The sequence below is a fragment of the Bufo gargarizans genome, chromosome 3 (genome assembly GCF_014858855.1).
Source record: "Bufo gargarizans isolate SCDJY-AF-19 chromosome 3, ASM1485885v1, whole genome shotgun sequence".
In the NCBI taxonomy this organism is placed as follows: domain Eukaryota; kingdom Metazoa; phylum Chordata; class Amphibia; order Anura; family Bufonidae; genus Bufo; species Bufo gargarizans.
This window is the reverse complement of record NC_058082.1, coordinates 443,053,978-443,074,643: the sequence shown is the minus strand read 5'-3', so window position 1 is coordinate 443,074,643 and position 20,666 is coordinate 443,053,978.

Sequence of the window (20,666 nt, the reverse complement as noted above, 5' to 3'; positions counted from 1 at the left end):
TCTGTTGAAAGCGTACAGGGTCGTATTTCAGAATAACAAGAAAAATATATTCTCAGTGGATTTCTGCAGTTAATTCTGGTGAAAGAGTATAGTGACCTATTTCAGTACAACAAGAAAAATATATTCTCACTTCTGCAGTTATTTCTGTCGAAAGCGTATAGGGGAGTATTATAGTAAAAAATAAAAATATATACGCACTGCTCTGTTGCAGTTATTTTTGGAAAAAGTGTATAGGGGCATATTTCAGTACTACAAGAAAAATATATTCCCAGTTCACTTCTGCTATAATTTTTGGGTGTCTTGTCTTGACCAGCAACCCAGCAGTTCTTGATTGGTTAACTTGGTCATCCATGGCATCCCAAGTGACATCAGACACCCCCAACCAACAGTCAGTGGGTTCGTCAGACACAACCCATAGTTGGCATGGCCCGGGAGCAGGCCCTGTGCCGTCACCTGTTCTCAACCTGCCTCTGTTCTTTTCTGTTCCCTCACAGCAAGAAGTACTAAATGCTGTGGGCTCAGCTCCACTATACAGCGAGGATGAGCTACTAGAGGACAGTTAGCAGCTACTGCCCATCCAAGATCTCGAGTAGACATCCGCCGCTTCCTCTGGTAAACGGGCAAGTAGAAATGAGGAGAGTGGCACGGGAGCTTGTGTTGCAAGCGGTCAGGCTCCTGACCCAGAGACCGTTGAGGAGGACATCAGTGACGTGCAGACACTGCTCGATGATGATGATGAAGCCGATCGCACTTGGGAGTCGGGTGAAGAGGGGGCTTCATCATCATCAGGAGAAGAGGGTGGCAACTTGCCAGTCAGGCAGCAGCAGAGCCAGCAAGTCGCTAGCGTGGCCGGGAGTCAGCAGGGTGGCAGCAGTGGGAGGTCGGAAGCCAAATGGCCACAGGGTAGACCACCCACTTTGCAGCAGCCTACCTGCCCGGAAAGGAGGGGTGCACGGGTTCACGGAAGCAGCGGTGGTAGCATTTAGCCAGTGAGTAGTGTTTTGTGAAAAATCAGGTACTCAGTGGTGTGGCAGTTTTTTGTGAAGCCGCCGGAGGAGGTCAACATGGCCATATGTAGGATATGTGTGCAGGAGGTGAAGCATGGCCAGGGTGCCAATGTTGGCACCACGGCCCTTTATTAACATATGCAGCATCACCATAAAGTGGCCTGGGAGAACCTTTTCTCCGATGTGGTGGTCCAGCCTGCCGCAGCTACTGCTGCATCACCCAGTGGCATGCACCCGGTTTCAGCCAGTCAAAGCTCCACCACCTCAGCCGAAGGGAGCTGTCTGTCATTTTCAATCTACTGCTTGGCCAGATGCTCCTGCTCCTATTCCTCGTCAGTCATTCCATCAGCAATCGATCACCGAAGGAATTGCCAAGAGAGAACAGTATGCGTGCACGCATCCAATGGCACAGAAGTTGAACATGCTCCTGTCCAAGTTTCTGGAGCTTCAGTTCCTCCCTTTCCAAGTGGTGGAATCTGCACTCTTCGAGAAAACTGATTGCTTGTGCCAAGCCAGGGTGGAGAGTCCCAAGCCAACATTTCTTTGTGAAAAGGCAGTACCAGCCCTGCACAAACATGTAGAACAGAAAGTGGGCCAGTCCTTGACCCTGTTGGTGTCTGCCAAAGTGCATGGCAGCACTGACGTGTGGAGCTGTAACTACGGTCAGGGACAATACATGTCCTTTACTGCCCACTGTGTGAATGTGGCTCCTGCACAGCCACACCAGCAACTTGGCCAGGTGATGCCTCTTCCACCTACACATTCTCACGCGGTTGGTGCAGAGACAATGTCCGCCTCTGCCTCCTCATCCTCCACCATGTCCTCAGCCTCCACTGCAGGACCAAGTCACAGTGCCCCTCCAGCATACCACATGTGCAGGGCTCGGCGATGTCATGCTGTTCTGCACCTGGTTTGCCTTGGTGAACTGTAGGAACCATGGTGACGACAACTGGAAGAACATGTCGGCGCTGCGTCAAGGAAGGCTGAGCCATGCGCCCTGCATGACACACGTGTTCAATCTGGTTGTCAAGTGGTTCCTGAAGTCTTCCACCCATCTGCAAGACATCCTAAAAATGGCCGGGAAACTTTCCATTCACTTCAGCCACATGTACACCGCAAAGCACACACCCTCCTCCTTGCAGTGGCAGAATGGCATCCCCCAACATAGGCTAATATGCAACGTTTCCACCCATTGGAATTCAATCCTCCATATGTTGGACCGACTATACGAACAGAGAAAGGCCATCAACGTTTTCTTGATGATGCAAGCGGATAGGAGTACTCTGCTATGTAACTTCGATGTCAGCCAGTGACACCTGCCGTTTGCTCAGGCCCTTTGAGGATGCCACTTTTTTTGTCAGTCACCAGGACTACGGGATGAACGATGTCATTCTACTGCTTTATGTCCTGGAACAGATGCTGGTAACAATGGCTGGTCAGGGAACAGGAGACGTGGCGCATAGATCTCACGGCCACATTAGCCCTGTGGGGGCTGAACTGGAGGATGAGGACATTGGAGCACAAACAATGTGTAGCGAAATGGGTGTTTTTTCTACTCAGCTGACAGGACAGGAGGAGCAGGAGCAGGCAGATAAGCTACAGGGTGATGAGGAAGACGAGACAGAGGACCCGGACACACCGTGGCAGTTTGCAGTGGAGATGGAAGCAAGCACTTGCACAAATGGCCCGATGCATGCTCACTTGCTTGTGCAGTGACAGCAGAATTGTTACCATTCGGCAGAGGGATGACTTCTGGCTCTCCACCTTGTTGGAACCTCGCTAACGGTCCAGAATGGGGGTATTTTTTTTTTTTTACACCCACCAAGAGGGAGGACAAACTGAACTGCTACAAAGACATCCTATGTAGTCATTTAGCTGCTGCCTATCTGTGCCATTGTCCATCCACTCACAGGTCTGACCGGGGAGGCCCCTCTGGGCTCACATTCCACAGCCATGGCAAGATGAATCAAGCGTGGATCAGCCAGGATTTCCAACCACCAATTCCTGATGCATCAGACTAGATCATCCATGGTGCCACACCAACACTTTGATAAAAGAGACTGGTTTCTTCTGACTACCTGCCTCTGCTAATACTCTGATGCTGCAACCCGCCTGATGCCATGCATCTGATTCCAAGTGCTTCTTCTTTCACCCACCTTCATCAGTGAGTTCTGGTATTTCCACCCACCTCCCCACTCTGTTACCGGGTCACTTTGTGGTCTCCTGTTGCAGCTGCTGCTGCCATCACCAAACCTTGTGTCACAGCCTGCCCTGTGAGAGATCTGAGAAGATCAGATATACTTGCAGCACATGAGTCTATCTGACAGGTATTTCTGTGTTTCCCTTCTGTTTGTTGTTGTGGGCAGGATCCCACCTCTTCACAGGTTCTGCTTGTTAGCTGTTTAGAGGTTCTATTTAAGTCTGCCTCTTACTGCTGACTTTGCGGTTGATATTTTCCTTCTGGAGTTCTATACTGGTTGTTTGTGGATCCTCTACTTACCGCTCATCTCAAATCCTCCTGTTTTCTCCTTTGTGCGTGTGTTGATTCTAGGTCTCAGGGAGACATTGATCCCTTCATGGTGGAAGGTATCGGCTCTCTCATTCTCCGCTCCCTAAATTAGGGTTTGCAACAGTGTCAGCAGGGCTTAGGTTCCAGCGTATGAGTTCGTTCACTATCAGGACTTGCTCACACTGTCAGAGAGAGGCTCAGGGATTGTTATGAGGTTACCATTCCCTCCTCCCTAGCTTTGGTGGCTACTCTGTTTACCTGTTGCTGTTTGTTTACTTGGTGTTCCTCTTCTCCCCACTTGCCATGACACCTTGCCACTCTGTGGTCTCCTGATGCTGCTACTGCCATCTCCACACTATGTCACCTTGCCACTCTGTGGTATCCTGATGCTGATATCTCCACACTATTGGGACAAGAAAAAAACAAAAAACACCACCTCCGAGGGCACCTATAGCCGCCTGTTTATTATACTGTCTGTCCCAATCAGTTGGGTTGTCAACAATATGAATAAAAATAATAGCAACATAAAAGATTAGTCAGTGTAGTGGAATGATATTAAAATAAAAAATAAAAAGAAGAAACAGACTCACTTCACTGAGGAGGAGGTCAAAGAGATAATGCTCAAGACACTCTTTGACTCTACCTGCCCCGCCAGGATCACTTGTAGTATCTCAGGAACAAAACACGGCAGTTTTCAATGGTAACTTCTTGTGGTTCCTTTTATTAGTATCTCAGTCGGCCTCAACACGTTTTGGGGTAAATAACCCTTTCTTCAGGAGCAGTCTTACAATAAAAATTTACAAACAAACATACACAATACCTCACCTCCACAGGTCTTTTAAAGTCAGCCTCATTAAGGGGTAGTCACATGATAAAACTTCCGGTTTTCAGGTGTGTGCAAAGATTAAATAAATATAGCTCGCCTTATGTATATATAGTGGCCTGTTGCGGTTCTTCCATTTAAATCAATGGTGGTTTAGTGTCTGGGGCGCCATCAGTGCCACCAGTGTTAGATAAATGAGCCGACGGAGCGGGACTAGAAGGCCCTTCCGGTCCCGCTCACTGTGGAACACACCCGTGGAACGCACACGGCTTCCAGATGGAGTGCTCAGTTCCCTAGTGGAACGCATGATCACTTCCGGTGACCGGTCCTCCGTGGAACGCAGAAGGAGGAAGATCTTTACAGTACAAGAACCTCCTCTCTCAGAGAATAGTTATTCATTTAGACATTGAGCGAAAAGGAAAAACTATCGATAATCATATAGTGGGGAGTATGGAAACTGTTATAAAAATCTAAATCCTGAACCCAAGATTGAAACCGGGTTGCCATGGTAATAAGGGACAGTGGCTATAAAAAAGGGGGGCAAATATGGGTGTACATAAACAATATAAAAGTGTGATTCCACATATACAAATTCTCAAGGGTATATAGAAAAAATGTGTAGGCACACATATAGACATGTGTGCATATACCTATGTATGCCACCAAGGTTATTAATAAAAATCATAGTGGAAGCATGTAAATATACATGTATCCATCCATGTCACAGGGGGTATAGATTAGAGATTTTTTTGTACAAAATCCATCGACACAAGTCTATACACATGCGTCAATGTCTGTAGGAATAATTGATTGGTCTATCACATCATAAAAAACATGTACCCATGTGGATTACACCGGACAAAATGTAGGATAGAAACCTGATAAATACATACACACTCTCATCAATATCACCGTGGGCCTTCCCATGGAACATCAATCTAAATAAAACACATTTATGCGATGCACTCTCACAGAGTACAGATATGTCCTTTTTGGTAGTCCTTAACTAAATATAAAACACATAAAAAGCATACAGGACATCTGAAATATAAATATAATACATAGTGTATAAAGTATATATAAAAGGTATAGTGTATATAAAACATGTATACGTAAAAATAAAGTGAGTCTAGGAAGTCTTTCGCAAAAACTCCCATTAGAGTGGCCCCTGATTACTTGCTCGTTATGGACTATTGTTTTTGTACATCTTGGGAGATTCTTCTGGGACACGGGGAACATCATTCTTTTAAACAGTTGATCATATAAAATTGTTAATGATATAAAATGAGTTGGGTGGATTAATAGTTCGTGTACTCTAGGGACTCGTTAAGACCAAACGGGGATAGGGTGTTCAATCGATAGCTCCAATACATATCTTTCTGACAGAGTAATTGGTATGATTGGGGAATATGTACGATGGGAGTTACTCTAAGAGATGAGGGATTATCCTCGTGGGCTACCGAAAAATGTCTGGAGACACTATGGGTTTGGACCTTCCGTTTTATGTTGGAGCGATGCGCATTCATCCTCTCACGTAACGTTTGCGTAGTTCTTCCCACATATCGCAAATTGCAAGAGCACTGCAGAACATAGACCACATTACTCGTTCCAAAATCCATATCTTCTTTCAATTTGAAAGTTTCATTGGATGATGGAATATCTATTTCTTTGATATTATGGGAAATCATATTACAGCACTTGCAGGTCTTGTGTTTGCACCTCTGTGCCCCCTTCGTGATCGAGCTCGTTCGCCCTACCAGGGGTAAACTACATTTCTCTACTCTCAGTTTTTTAGCAGGACAAGAGGGTGCTAGGATGTTTTTTAGTGTCTGTGCTCTTCTATAGGTGATTTTCGGGGCTGAAGGTACGATTTTTCCCAAAATAGGGTCTTTCTGTAGTATCGCCCAGTGTTTTGTTAAGATTCATCATATATTGCGCGTTGTATCTAGTTACCAAAGTCACTTGCATATCTAAGGGGGCCCTTTTTATTTTAATATCATTCCACTACACTGACTAATATTTTATGTCGCTACTATTTTTATTTTTATTGACATTATTGACAACCCAACTGATTGGAACAAACAGTATAATGAACAGGCGGCTATAGACACCCTTGGAGGTGGTGTATTTTTGTTTTTTCTTGTCCCGATTGATGTATTCTGAAGAACAACCTTAGGGATCCCTCCAGTAAGCCACCAACGGCAGCCTTACTGCTTCGGTATATTCTTACCTTTATCTTTCATGTTTGAACAGTGTATTTAGAGCCAATTTTTTATATAATATTTTTTATACTAGTCTATGCTCCTGTGGCACCCCGCTTGTGCCGTCTGGGTGTCCTTTTCCACCAGAAAGGTTGTCCCGTACTAACACTCCATTATTACTCTTCCTCGATACTTATCCCCACACTATGTCACCTTGCCACTCTGTGGTATCCTCCTGCTGCTACTGCTGCCATATCCACATTATGTCACCTTGCTACTCTGTGGTCTCCTGATGCTACTGCTGCCATCTCCACACTGTCACCTTGCCACTCTGTGGTCTTCGGATGCTGCTGCTACTGCCATCTCCACACTATGTCACCTTGCCACTCTGTGGTATCCTGCTGCTGCTTCTGCCATCTCCACACTATGTCACCTTGCTACTCTGTGGTCTCCTGATGCTACTGCTGCCATCTCCACACTGTCACCTTGCCACTCTGTGGTCTTCGGATGCTGCTGCTACTGCCATCTCCACACTATGTCACCTTGCTACTCTGTGGTATCCTGCTGCTGCTTCTGCCATCTGCACACTGTCACCTTGCCACTCTGTGGTATCCCCCTGATGCTGCTGCTGTTACCGCCACACTCTGTCATTAGGCCACTCTGTGGTCTCCTCATGCTGCTTCCACCTCATCAATATGCCATAGGTCCACTCTGTGGACTTCTCATGCTGTTCCCACCCTCCCCACTTCATGATTGTGCCACTATTTTGCCTTTCTGCCTGGCTGATATCATGATTTATTTGACCCTCCTTCTGATATGTCAGAAGGAAGGAAAAATGAGATGGACAACGGATCCTGTCTGTTCAACAGCTATAAGGCCTGTATGGTCCCATCAGAATTGGCTTATGATTTGGTAGCCAAAAGCAGGAGTGGGCACAAAACACAGAAAACATGCATATATTCCATTCATGTGTTATCTCTGTTGTAGATCCTAGTCACCTCTAGTGTTCTTAATCCTATCCTCTATATCATTAATAAACAGATTAAATAATAGAGGACTCAGCACTGAACCTTGGGGTACAACATTTATAACCCGGACCATTCTGAATAGTAATCATTGACCACAACACTCTGGACATGGGCCTTCAACCTTTTTTCAATGCAATTACAAACTACACTTTCCAAGCCTATAGACCTTTACGTTACCTATTAAACGTCTATGAGGAACAGTATCAAAAGCCTTTGCAAAATCCAGAAACACTACATCCACAGCCTCCTCATAAAAACAAATCAGGTTAGTCTGACAACTTCTGTCTTTGGTAAACCTATGTTGGTTATCACTTATAATATTATTTACAGTCACATACTCCTGTATATAGTCCTTTAAGAGTCCTTCAAACATTTTTCCCACAACAGAAGATAAACTAACTGGTCTATAATTACCTGTAGATCCTTTTTTGAATTTGGGCACCATATTTGCCTTGCTCCAATCAATTGACACTGTACCAGTACCTAGAGAATCTGTAAAAATTATAAACAGGGGCAAAGCAATGACTGAACTGAGCTCTTTTAAGCACTCTTGGGTGTAATCCATCTGGACCCAGAGCCTTGTTCACATTTACGTTATTTAACTTCTCTTGGACCATATCTAAAGTTAGCCAATTGAGTATATAACTGGATGTACTAACAGCCCCAGCACCACTGATACCAGCTAATTTCTCTTCTTTTGTATAAACAGAGCTAAAAAAAAAAAAAACATTTAGTAACTTTGCCTTTTCCTTATCTTCAGTGACTAAACCCCTTTACCATTATTTAGGGGATCTACCTTGGGGATTTGTTTTGCTCTTTTTGCCACCTTTTAGCCTTTTTGAAATTCAGTGTCTTTGCTCTGCCTGACAGAGTTTGCTTCTTATAGTTTAAGGGGAATATAATTATATTGTGGTCACTATTACCTAGCCTTACCTAGTATTTCTCGAACCGCAACATTTCCAACAAGCTCTGCATCATTAGAAATTATGAGATCCAACAGAGCATTGCCCGTAGTAGGAGCTTCTACAAACTGGACCAATAAAGTGGTCCTGCAGCAACTTGAGGAATCTTCTCCCCTTTGCGGTCGACCCCAGTCAATGTCTGGGAAGTTAAAATCTCCCATTATGACCACTGTGCCAGCCTGTCCAGCCCACTCTATTTGGTTATACAGTTGCATTTCTATCTCCTTTGTGATGTTAGGGGGTCTATAGATTACTCCAAGTATTTTTTTTCAGTGTTTATATCCCTTTGAACTTCCACCGATAAGGTTTCAACATCCTCTCCATCTGCACCCACAATTGCCTCTTTCACACTTGTCTTCATATCACTCCTCACAAACAGGCACACGCCACCTCCTTTTCTATTGTAAATCCCTCAATATCAACAGCTCGGTCATGCAAAGAGTCCAACCATGTCTCACCCACACCAACTACATCTATGTGTTCTTCTAGTAACATAACCTCCAGCTTCCCCATTTTGCCAGCTAGACTTCTGGCATTTGTGAAAATACATTTTAAATTACAATTACCTGTAAAGTGAATATCTGGGATTTTTGGGTTACCTTGGTTGATGTTTGTATGTAACAGGTTATTGTTATCAACAGTTCTATTTTTCATTGGTGTATAATTCTGCCCAGTCTTTCTCTACTTTCCTTAGTAACCCCAGCCTCAGTAACCTACCCCCTTATTAGTATGACCTCCCCACCCTACCCCCAGATCCTAGTTTAAAAGCTCCTCCAGCCATCTAACCATTTTTTCCCCGAGAGCAGTTGCACCCTCCCCATTAAGGTGCAACCCGTCCCTACTGTAGAGCCTGCAACCGACAGAGAAGTCGGCCCAATTCTCCATGAACCCAAATCCTTTCTTCCTGCACCAGCTTCTGAGCCACTTATTTAACTCCCTAAGCTCCGGTTGTCTCTCTGGTGACGCTCATGGCACTGGTAGTATTTCTAAAAACACTACCTTGGAGTTCCTGGACTTAAGCTTCTCTCCTAGCTCCCTAAAATCATTTTTACAGACCTTCTATCTCCCCCTGACTTTGTCATTGGCACCAACATGTACCATGTACTATGACCGGCAGGTCTTCCCCAGCCCCACCCAGCAATACATCAATTCGATCCGCAATATGCCGAACCCGAGCACCCAGAAGACAACACACTGTTTGGCATTGACGGTCTCGGCGACACATGACCCTGTCTGTCCTCCTAGTAATAGAGTCCCCTACCACCAGCATCTGTTTGACCTTTGCTGCACTCCTTTTCCCATCCTTCCTGCAGCGGTCATCCTCCTGGTTGCTAGGAGAAACTCCCTGCTGCAGTGTTGCTGGCCCTGGGCTTTTCATCTCTAATATCAGCCAAACAGGCATATGTACTAGGGAGTTCCAGCTCAGGACTAGCCTCCCTGACACTTTTCCCTCAACCCTTTCTTCCTACATTAACCAAACTGCTGACCTGATAGTCCTGATCTTGCCCTCTTCCTCCCACCTCCATTTCACTGACCACAGTCAGTGCCTGCACAGTGAGGTCTAAGCCTCTCTCCAGTTTTACAATGCCCTTAGGTATTTCAAGCTGCTTGTTTAGATCCAAGATCTGGGCCTCCAAATAGTACAAATGTATTTACCCTCGAATGGCTCTTCAAGGCATACATTGAACAGGACACAGACTTAGTATAGAACTTTTTTTTCTACACTCCTTTATTAGAGCTGCATCCATTTGTTTATTTTGTTCCACTAAGGGGCCATTAAGACACAACTACTGCAGGGGCGCGCACAGATATTTGGTTTTACTGAAGGATGCTGTATGATTTTCTTTTTGTTTAACAGAAGGGATTAGCTATGGATCTTGGTGCACTGCACAGTGATGTAGATGGTGATAAAGTACACCTGTAATACTGACAGCACTAGAATGTAATGCAGATGGCGATACACTCTCCCTGCAATCTCCCTGCAGTTTAAGTTCCAAGCCTTCACACTGAGCTTGAGTGGGATGAATAGGATTATGCTGTCACACAGAGTATATTTCCTGTACTGAAGCATTATAATACTGTGCGTTTGTGTCACAGGAGTGGTGTTCAGTCTGCACTGAATATGCTCTTGTGAAATTGCCCCAAGGCTGGAGCTAAATGGCAACTTGTCACACAACAGCAAATCTCAGAAATGTTCAGTGACTAAAACATATGTGCAAGTTTTCTGCAACTGGCAACTTCACATATTTGTGCAAATTCACATATTTGCTTTCCTTTCATGTTTTGAGATTTGGCAGTGGATCTCAAAACCAGAGGAAAATGCTTCAGTTTGATTTAATACAACTGGATGCATCCATACAGTTCAAATGTGGTTGTATTAAATAAAAAATTAACAAACCGGATCCGGCACTAACACCATTGTAAGTCAATGGGCGCCACCACTATTAAAAAACTATAAGAAAAAAAAAAGGAAAGAAATAGAATATGTAAAAGACAAATAAAAGCAGCCAAACTAAAGACCGAGAGATTAATTGCCAAAGAGAGCAAAACTAACCCTAAAATGTTCTTCAAGTATATAAATGGTAAAAAGTATAAATCTGAAGGTGTCGGTCCTTTACGGAGTAATGAGGGAGGAGTTGCAGAGAGCGACGAGGAGAAAGCAAAGCTGTTCAATATTTTTTTCTCCACTTTATTCACTGAGGAAAATAAACTGTCAGATGAAGTGCAGAATGTAAAAGTAAATTCCCTATTAACCCCTTAAGGACTTAGGGCGTACCGGTACACCCTGTTTCCTGAGTCCTTAAGGACTCAGGGCGTATCGGTACGTCCTAACTTTAAATCGCAATTGCGGTGGGGGTTAATCGCAACAGGATGTCCGCTGAAATCATTCAGCGAGCATCCTGTCACAACGCCGGGGGGGGCTCCCGTGACCCCCCCCCCCCCCCGTGTCGGCAATCGCCGCAAACTGCAGGTCAATTCAGACCTGCGGTTTTTCGGCTTTTACCTTATCCGGCGGCCGCGGTGCCATCGGGTCCCCATGCGGCTGTAGGGGGGACCCGATGGCATGGAAGGCAGCGCGATGTCTAAGGAAGGCATCGTGCTGCCTTCCGGTGACGAGCCTGTGAGATCCAGCCCCCTGGATCTCACAGGCCGGAAGCTGTATGAGTAATACACACAGTATTACTCATACAGCCAATTCATTCTGATACAGAAGTATTGGAATGCATTGTAAAAGGGATTAGAACCCCAAAAGTTGAAGTCTCAAAGTGTGACCAAAAATAAAGTAAAATAAAGTTGAAAAAAAAGTTTCCCCCCCAAAAATTAAAAGTTTCAAGTAAAAATAAACCAAAACGATATTTTCCCAAAATAAAGTTAAAAAATAATTATGCATATTAAGTATCGCCATGTCCGTATCTACCGGCTCTATAAACATATCACATGACCTAACCCCTCAGATGAACACCGTAAAAAAATAAAAAACATTTTTTGTCACCTTACATCATAAAAAGTACAACAGCAAGCGATCAAAAAGTCATATGCACCCCAAAATAGTGCCAATAAAACAGTCATCTCATCCCGCAAAAATCATACCGTACCCAAAGTAATCGCCCAAAAACTGAAAAAAATTATGGCTCTCAGACTATGGAAACACTAAAACATTTTGCTTCAAAAATGAAATCATTGTGTAAAACTTACATAAATAAAAAAAAGTATACATATTAGGTATCGCAGCATCCGTAATAACGTCCTCTATAAAAATATAACATGACCTAACCCTTCAGGTGAATACTGTAAAAAAAATTAAAATAAAAATGGTGTAAAAAAAAGCTATTTTTTGTCACCTTGCATCACAAAAAGTGTAATAGCAAGCGATCAAAAAGTCACACGCACCCCAAAATAGTGCCAATAAAACCGTCATCTCATCCCAGAAAAAATTATGGCTCTCAGACTATGGAAACACTAAAACATTTTGTTTCAAAGAAGAAATCATTGTGTAAAACTTACATAAATAAAAAAATGTATACATATTAGGTATCGCCGCATCCGTGACAACCTGGTCTATAAAAATATCACATGATCTAACCTATCAGATGAATGTTATAAAAACGGTGCCAAAACAGCTATTTCTTGTTACCTTGCCTCACAAAAAGTGTAATATAGAGCAACCAAAAATCATATGTACCCTAAACTAGTACCAACAAGTTTCTACTCTAGGGGTGCATCAGGAGGACTTCAATTGGGACATGGTGTCAAGAAAAAACAGTCCAGCAAAATCTGCCTTCCAAAAACCGTATGGCATTCCTTCTGCGCCCTGCCGTGTGCCTGTACAGCGGTTTACGACCACATATGGGGTGTTTCTGTAAACTACAGAATCAGGGCCATAAATATTGAGTTTAGTTTGACTGTTAACCCTAGCCGTGGGGAAAATTGGCTTCTACCTCAGTTTTTATTTTTTTTTGCCTTCCTCTGGATCAATTTGCAGGATAACAGGCTGAAATGGATGGGCAGATTTTTTTTTTTCAGCCTTAGAAAATTCAGTATGTTACCATGTAGATCCACCTTGTTCAGTTTCACAAACTGGACACACAACCGCTGTTTGCAGTGGTTTTGTATCCGGTCACAGAATGCAACTAACTGGAACGGAATGCACTCTGATGCATTACGTTCTGATTTGTTCAGTTTTGCCCACAATTTATGGGCTTTTGGTATGGCTCAGAAGGGAAGGAGTGCAGATTTTGTCCGTGCATCACATATAAAGAGCCCCAGAAATACCCATACAGTGATACCTCCTACACTACAACCCTCATTTTATTTATTAAGCAGTGCAGTGAACATTTTGTCACAAGTATTCAACAGAAATTAATGAGCAGGGGATGGTGCAAAATGAAAATAATTGCAAATTTTCAACAGATATGGCATTTCAGTCCCCAATATGCTGTGCCCAGCTTATGCAATCTGAGACTCACACCGCACCCCTTAAATTGTTAGGTGGGTTGTACTGGGTACCGAAATGCCATAAATGTGGATGAAAACTGCTGTTTCGGTGTGCTGCAGGGTTCAGAAGGGAAAGACCACCTTTTGGCTTTTTTTGTAGTTGATATTTTGATGGATTGGTTTATGCGCACCATGTTGCTTTCAAACAGTCACTCAGGTACCAATCCAGCTATTTTCTGACAACCATATGTTTAGAATTTTTCTCTCTGCTTATTTTTTGCAGGATGCGTTACCATTATCATTGGTACTTTTTTGAGGTACAGATAACTTTTCGATCACTTTTTATTTACGGCAACTTTTTGGGAAGCAGCATATATTAACTTTTTGGGGTTTGTTATTGCAGCATATATTAACTTTATTCTGCGGATTAGTACGATTACTGGAGATACCAAATGTTATACATTTTATTACATTTTACTTTCACACAATAAAATTATTTTGCAGAAAACAATCATGTTTTTGTGTCACCGTTTTCAGAGAGAAGTTTTATTTTTATTTTTCTGTCAATAGCCTTACATTTTCATTGGTATAATTTGGGTGTACATAAGATTTTTTGATCTCACAATATTATGTTTTCTTTAAGCAAAGTGAACAAAAATGGCTGTTCTGGCCTACTTAGTTTTTTTGTTTGTTTTTACAGTGTTCACCTGATGGGGTAGATCATGTGATATTTTTATAGAGCAGGTTATTACAGATGCAGCAATACCAAAATTTATATATTTTTTTCAGTTCTACACAAAAAAAGCATTTTTGAAAAAATATCATGTTTTATTTTTCGGGCGATGGTCTTATGTGAAGCCTGGTTTTGTGTGGGATGAGGTGAAGTTTTTATTGCCAGTATTTTAAGGTACATACGACTTTCTGATTGCTTGATTGAAAAAAAGTGTAACGATCCTGGTCTGGTTCAGTCTTTATAGCAACTGCCTGAGGTAACGTAGGCAGGAGGAAGCCAGTAGTCGATGCACAGGATAACGTCAGCAAGCAGGAGAAGGCAAATATCATAGTCAAAAGGAAGCCAGTGGTTGATGCACAGGATAACGTCAGCAAGAAGGAGGAGGCAAATATCGTAGTCAGGAGGAAGCCAGTGGTCGATGCACAGGATAACGTCAGCAAGCAGGAGAGAGTAGCTTATTATAGGCTGGGAGCAGAATAATCTAGCAAGGCAGGAAGTGCAAGGCTGGGCTTAAATAGGAAGTTCAATCATGGAACAGAGTGGAGCAAACCAGGGAGGCGGGAACCGAAACTAGAACACAGGGACTAGGCATAAGTTCAGGCCAGGAGCTGTCCAGAAAGCAGAATTGCTCCGTTGGAAGAGCTGCCGCCTGGGACACAGGAGTCCCTGGGTTTGAGTCCTGACAAAAAGCTGTTCTGGCACAGTTTTTTTTATTGAGTTATTTTTTGGGGCATTCACTTGATGGGCTAGATCATGTGATAGTTTTATAGAGCTAGTCGTTATGCATGCTGCAATACCTAATATCTCTATTTTTTATTTTTTTTTCTATGTTTTACAATTGTAATTGGTTTAATAGGGGGAAAGGGGAGTTTTTTTACACTTTAGACTTTTATTTTAATTTTTTATTCTATTTTTCCCTACTTTTTATTTTAGTTCCACTATGGGACTTCAACTTTTGAAGGTATGGTCGCTGTTTCAATGAAGTGCATGTGCAGCATCGGCGCTCATCTCATTTAGAATCAAGATGATTGCTACATTTGTATGTATGTAGCGGATTGCGTTTGGCAACTATCCACCGTCCTTAATTTTGGCTGTCCGCAACGTTTATATTGTTCAATTCCCTATGGTTGGTTACTTGTAAGACAAAAAGTAATCAGTGACCTGCTGAGCATTCGTCTGGTTGTTCGGTAGAAACACAATGGCTACAATGTTTGTTTCAACTGTACTGTTGATTGGATTTCTTCTCAGGCTGAGGGGAGGGGATGTGTGGGCTGTAACCAATTTGTGATTGAAGAATGGATAATTTTCTGTGGGTGTCTCCCTTGCATGGGAGAGTTCATAAAAGCAGGGCATGTGGCATTATACAGGGTTCTGCTCCTGATACTATGTGTCGTCCAGTTATTGGGAAGAGTGATGGGATATTCGTGGAGGGTATGTAGCATTACACAGGGTTCTGCTCCTGATACTATGTGTCATCCAGTTATTGAGAAGAGTGATGGGATATTCGTGGATGGTTTTTATTTACTACTGATGCTGTTCTTCCTGTGCTAACTACTTGATCCCAAAGTAACTCTTGGAATACCGGCGGAGAAAGCCTATGTCGCACTAGCGCTCCGCTACAATGTCTATCTATTAAAAATAAATTTATAAAATCAGTTTGGTACTTCTGTTTGGGGCTACATAGCAGAACCGTAGGTATGCCATTAGGGTTTTGCTCTGATGGCCCCTTTACAGCTTCCACTAGTTCTATGACTTCCAGTGAAATGCCCCAGTGGACACAGTACCCATTATGTATACAGCACTGTGAAGAATGTTGGCAGCATACAAATAATGTAAAATAAAAATTACTTTTGATGACACATTTTTATATTTATTACAATGAGTGAATGTTTTATTTTTAACATGTGTATAGATAGGAGTGTTGCTATTGCTGTTACTAACAATTTGTCCACTAGATGTCGCTAGTTGAATGATTTTCCAGTACATAGTTTGCTTTGAATTCATGTGAAGCATTTTAGATGGCAGTTATAACAGTGAGTGATATTCATGAATAATACATTTTACAGAAGTAAGGTCATCATAATACATCTTAGCAATAGCTTAATCTTACAATGTATTGGGGAAGAGTGGAACTTGATGTTATGCCGGACATGACTTAACTGCAACATAATGTTCTGTACCTGCTAAACAAAAACTGATGTAGAAGTGTACAAAGTGTATTGTGATGCGGAGTCATAGTTCTTGGCACTGAGCATCCATGCTGTATGTACTGGTTTTACAAAGGCTTCTGAACTCCTCCAAACATTTTCTATAATTTATACACATGGTCCAAAATTAGAAAAAATAAAACATAACTGCTACTTAATTTTTAGACTTTAAGGGGGAGGTTTATCAAACTGTTGTAAAGTAGAACTGGCTTAATTGCCCATAGCAACCAATCATATTCAACATTTCATTTTCCAAAGGAGCTCTGAAAAATGAAAGGTGAAATCTGATTGGTTGCTATGGGCACTAAGCCAGTATTACTTTACACCAGTTTGATAAATCTCCCCTTAGTATACACTGTGGGGATTTGCTCTGGAAGGCAGGTTAAGCGGACACAAAACAGAGGCAAAAACAACAGTTTGTAAAACAAAACTTTAGTTTATTCACACACAAGGCAAAACTAAAGCAACATTTCTCAGTCTTAGTATTCGTTCACACAAAGGAAAGTCCAAAGCACAAAACAGTCACCTTGTTAGTAGGTTTTCCAGGCGGTCCACAACAGGCTTTAGGGGGCCTGTTTCCTCGCGGCTCTCAGCCCTCTAGCACGGCACCATGCCTCAGATCCTAAAACAGAGACACATATTCTGAGCCCAGCTGCCTATTTAAAGGACAGCTAGGTGCTGCCAAAACCCGGACCGGCACTTAAACTCCGGTCCGGTATTTGATCTCACCTGGCTGGAAATCACCCCAGCTGCCCATGTTGGGAGGAAAATACCTGCCTTCCCAAACAAAACCCTTTACTACAGTATGTCACACCACATTATCAAAAAGCTTGGACATGTGCCATTTTCACACACACTTTCCTTAAAAGGGTATTCCCATCTTACGGATCATCTTTTAATTAAACATTTTTTTCCCAGTGAACATTTTGCCCAATACTTTTCATTTTAAAATTCCTACCGTTCTTATTAAAAACAGTTGTTTCCTTTTTCATTGTTGAGGCGCGTTTCCCATGGATACGACCACCTCTCGCCTGCCGCATCCATGGGCCGCGCTTGCGCAGAGTAGCTCCTGCGATCCAGTGGCCGGCCTCTCAAAGAAAATATGAATGCGCATGTCTCCAGCAGCTCCGGGTGGCCGCGCATGCGTAGATTCTATATTCCTTTGAGTCGCGTGTAAAATAAACAGCACAAAAGAATATAGATCAGCGCATGCGCGGCCGCCCGAACAGTTCGTAGAAGGCCCGTAGGGGGAGAGAATGGTGTTTTATCAGCGGAGGAGGAGAGGAGCTGTCCGGGCTTTCAGCGTTCAGCAGCGGATCTCCTCAGTAAATGGTGAGGAGATCAGGGCTGCGCTGCTGTGTATAACTGTGCCACCCCCCCCCCCCCTCCTTCAATTTCAGAATGGCCGAGGATTTAAAAAAAAAAAAATTCATGTGGCGGTACGATACAGGGGAGGGGGGGTGCACTGCCCACCAGTGATTTTAATACAGGAAAAGGGGGGGAGGGTGCACTGCCCACCAATTATTTGAATACCTGGGAGGGTGGGCACACTGCCCACCAATGATTTTAATACTGGGAGGAGGGCGCACTGCACACCAATAATTTTAATACCGGGGGGGCGCACTGCCCACCAATGATTTTAATACAGGGGGGGAGGGTGCACTGCCCACGATTTTAATACCGGGGAGGATGCACTGCCCACCAATGATTTTAATACCGGGGAGGGCGCACTGGGGGCTGATGGAGAGGGTACTGGGGGCTAGTGAGAGGCACTGGGGGCTGATGGAGAGGCACTGTGAGCTGGTAAGAGGCACTGGGGACTGCTGAGAGACACTGGAAGCTGATGGAGAGGCTACTGGGGGCTGCTATGAGGCGACTGGGGGCTGCTATAAGGCTACTGGGGGTTGCTATAAGGCTACTGGGGGCTGCTATAAGGCATGGGGCTCTTATCTGAGGTCTGATTGGGGGTCATTCATATTGGGGTCTGAGCTGAGGTGTTATCTGTGGTCTTATTGGGGTCTTATTAACATTGGGGATCTTAGTGGGGCTGTTAGCTGAGGTCTGATTAACATTGGGGGTCTGATTGGTGGTCTGAACTGCTTTTTTTCCGGAGCAGCTTGGAGAAAAAAGGCCTCACAGTCTCCCACACTACTTCTGCCCGGCATAGCCAGCCAGCACCCCTGAGGCCAAGCCTGTCAGCACCCCTGAGGCTAAGCCAGCCAGCACCCCTGAGGCTAAGCCAGCCAGCACCCCTGAGGACAAGCCTGTCAGCACCCCTGAAGCTAAGCCAGCCAGCACCCCTGAGTCTTCAGAACTGTAAGAAAATGATATATAAGGGGAGCTTATAACATGAAAGAGACTAATTATGTCTGAACAGACATATAGCGCAAATTCCAGTTTTTGTTTACGTTTTATGTTGCACTGATTTTTCTGAGAAATATATATATATTTTTTTTTTATTCATTTTTTGAGGGGGGGGGGGGGGTTGGGGTAGCAGGGGATCTTGGGTGAGTTCCCTCACTTTTTTTCCCAGGACTTGACCCCTGGAGTGGTCCCGCAGTCTGGGCGGCAGTTCTGACTAGTCCTACTTTAGGACACAGACATTTAGATTGATACATTTCCTACACTGGCACAAATGTGTTGCCAGTGACCAACTGTCTGTGCTCAGTCCTACGCATAACCGTTGCAAGTGCATGAGGAGCTGCGGATGTGGCGGCGAGGTCCGAGAGGTACAGTACAGACCAAAAGTTTGGACACAACTTCTCATTCAAAGAGTTTTCTTTATTTTCATGACTATGAAAATTGTAGATTCACACTGAAGGCATCAAAACTATGAATTAACACGTGTGGAATTATATACATAACAAAATTTGATTACTGCTTTGCACACTCTTGGCATTCTCTTGATGAGCTTCAAGAGGTAGTCACCTGAAATGGTCTTCCAACAGTCTTGAAGGAGTTCCCAAAGATGCTTAGCACTTGTTAGCCCTTTTGCCTTCAATCTGTGGTCCAGCTCACCCCAAACCATCCCGATTGGGTTCAGGTCCGGTGACTGTGGAGGCCAGGTCATCTGGCGCAGCACGCCATCACTCTCCTTCATGGTCAAATAGCCCTTACACAGCCTGGAGGTGTGTTTGGGGTCATTGTCCTTTTGAAAAATAAATGATGGTCCAACTAAACGCAAACCGGATGGAATAGCATGCCGCTGCAAGATGCTGTGGTAGCTATGCTGGTTCAGTATGCCTTCAACAGTGTCACCAGCAAAGCACCCCCACACCATCATACCTCCTCCTCCATGCTTCACGGTGGGAACCAGGCATGTAGAGTCCATCCGTTCACCTTTTCTGCGTCGCACAAAGACACGATGGTTGGAACCAAAGATCTCAAATTTGGACTCATCAGACCAAAGCACAGATTTCCACTGGTCTAATGTCCATTCCTTGTGTTCTTTAGCCCAAACAAGTCTCTTCTGCTTGTTGCCTGTCCTTAGCAGTGGTTTCCTAGCAGATATTCCACCATGAAGTCCTGATTCACACAGTCTCCTCTTAACAGTTGTTCTAGAGATGTGTCTGCTGCTAGAACTCTGTGTGGCATTGACCTGGTCTCTAATCTGAGCTGCTGTTAACCTGCAATTTCTGAGGCTGGTGACTCGGATGAACTTATCCTCCACAGCAGAGGTGACTCTTGGTCTTCCTTTCCTGGGGCGGTCCGCATGTGAGCCAGTTTCTTTGTAGCACTTGATGGCTTTTGTGACTGCATTTAGGGAGACTTTCAAAGTTTTCCCAATTTTTCTGACTGACTGACCTTCATTTCTTAAAGTAATGATGGCCACTAGTTTTTCTTTACTTAGCTGCTTTTTTCTTACCATAATACAAATTCTAACAGTCTATTCAGTAGGACTATCAGCTGTGTATCCACCTGACTTCTCCACAATGCAACTGATGGTCCCAACCCCATTTATAAGGCAAGAAATCCCACTTATTAAACCTGACAGGGCACACCTGTGAAGTAAAAACCATTTCAGGTGACTACCTCTTGAAGCTCATCAATAGAATGCCAAAGTGTGCAAAGCAGTAATCAAAGCAAAAGGTGGCTACTTTGAAGAACCTAGAATATGACATATTTTCAGTTGTTTCACACTTTTTTGTTATGTATATAATTCCACATGTGTTAATTCATAGTTTTGATGCCTTCAGTGTGAATCTACAATTTTCATAGTCATGAAAATAAAGAAAACTCTTTGAATGAGAAGCTGTGTCCA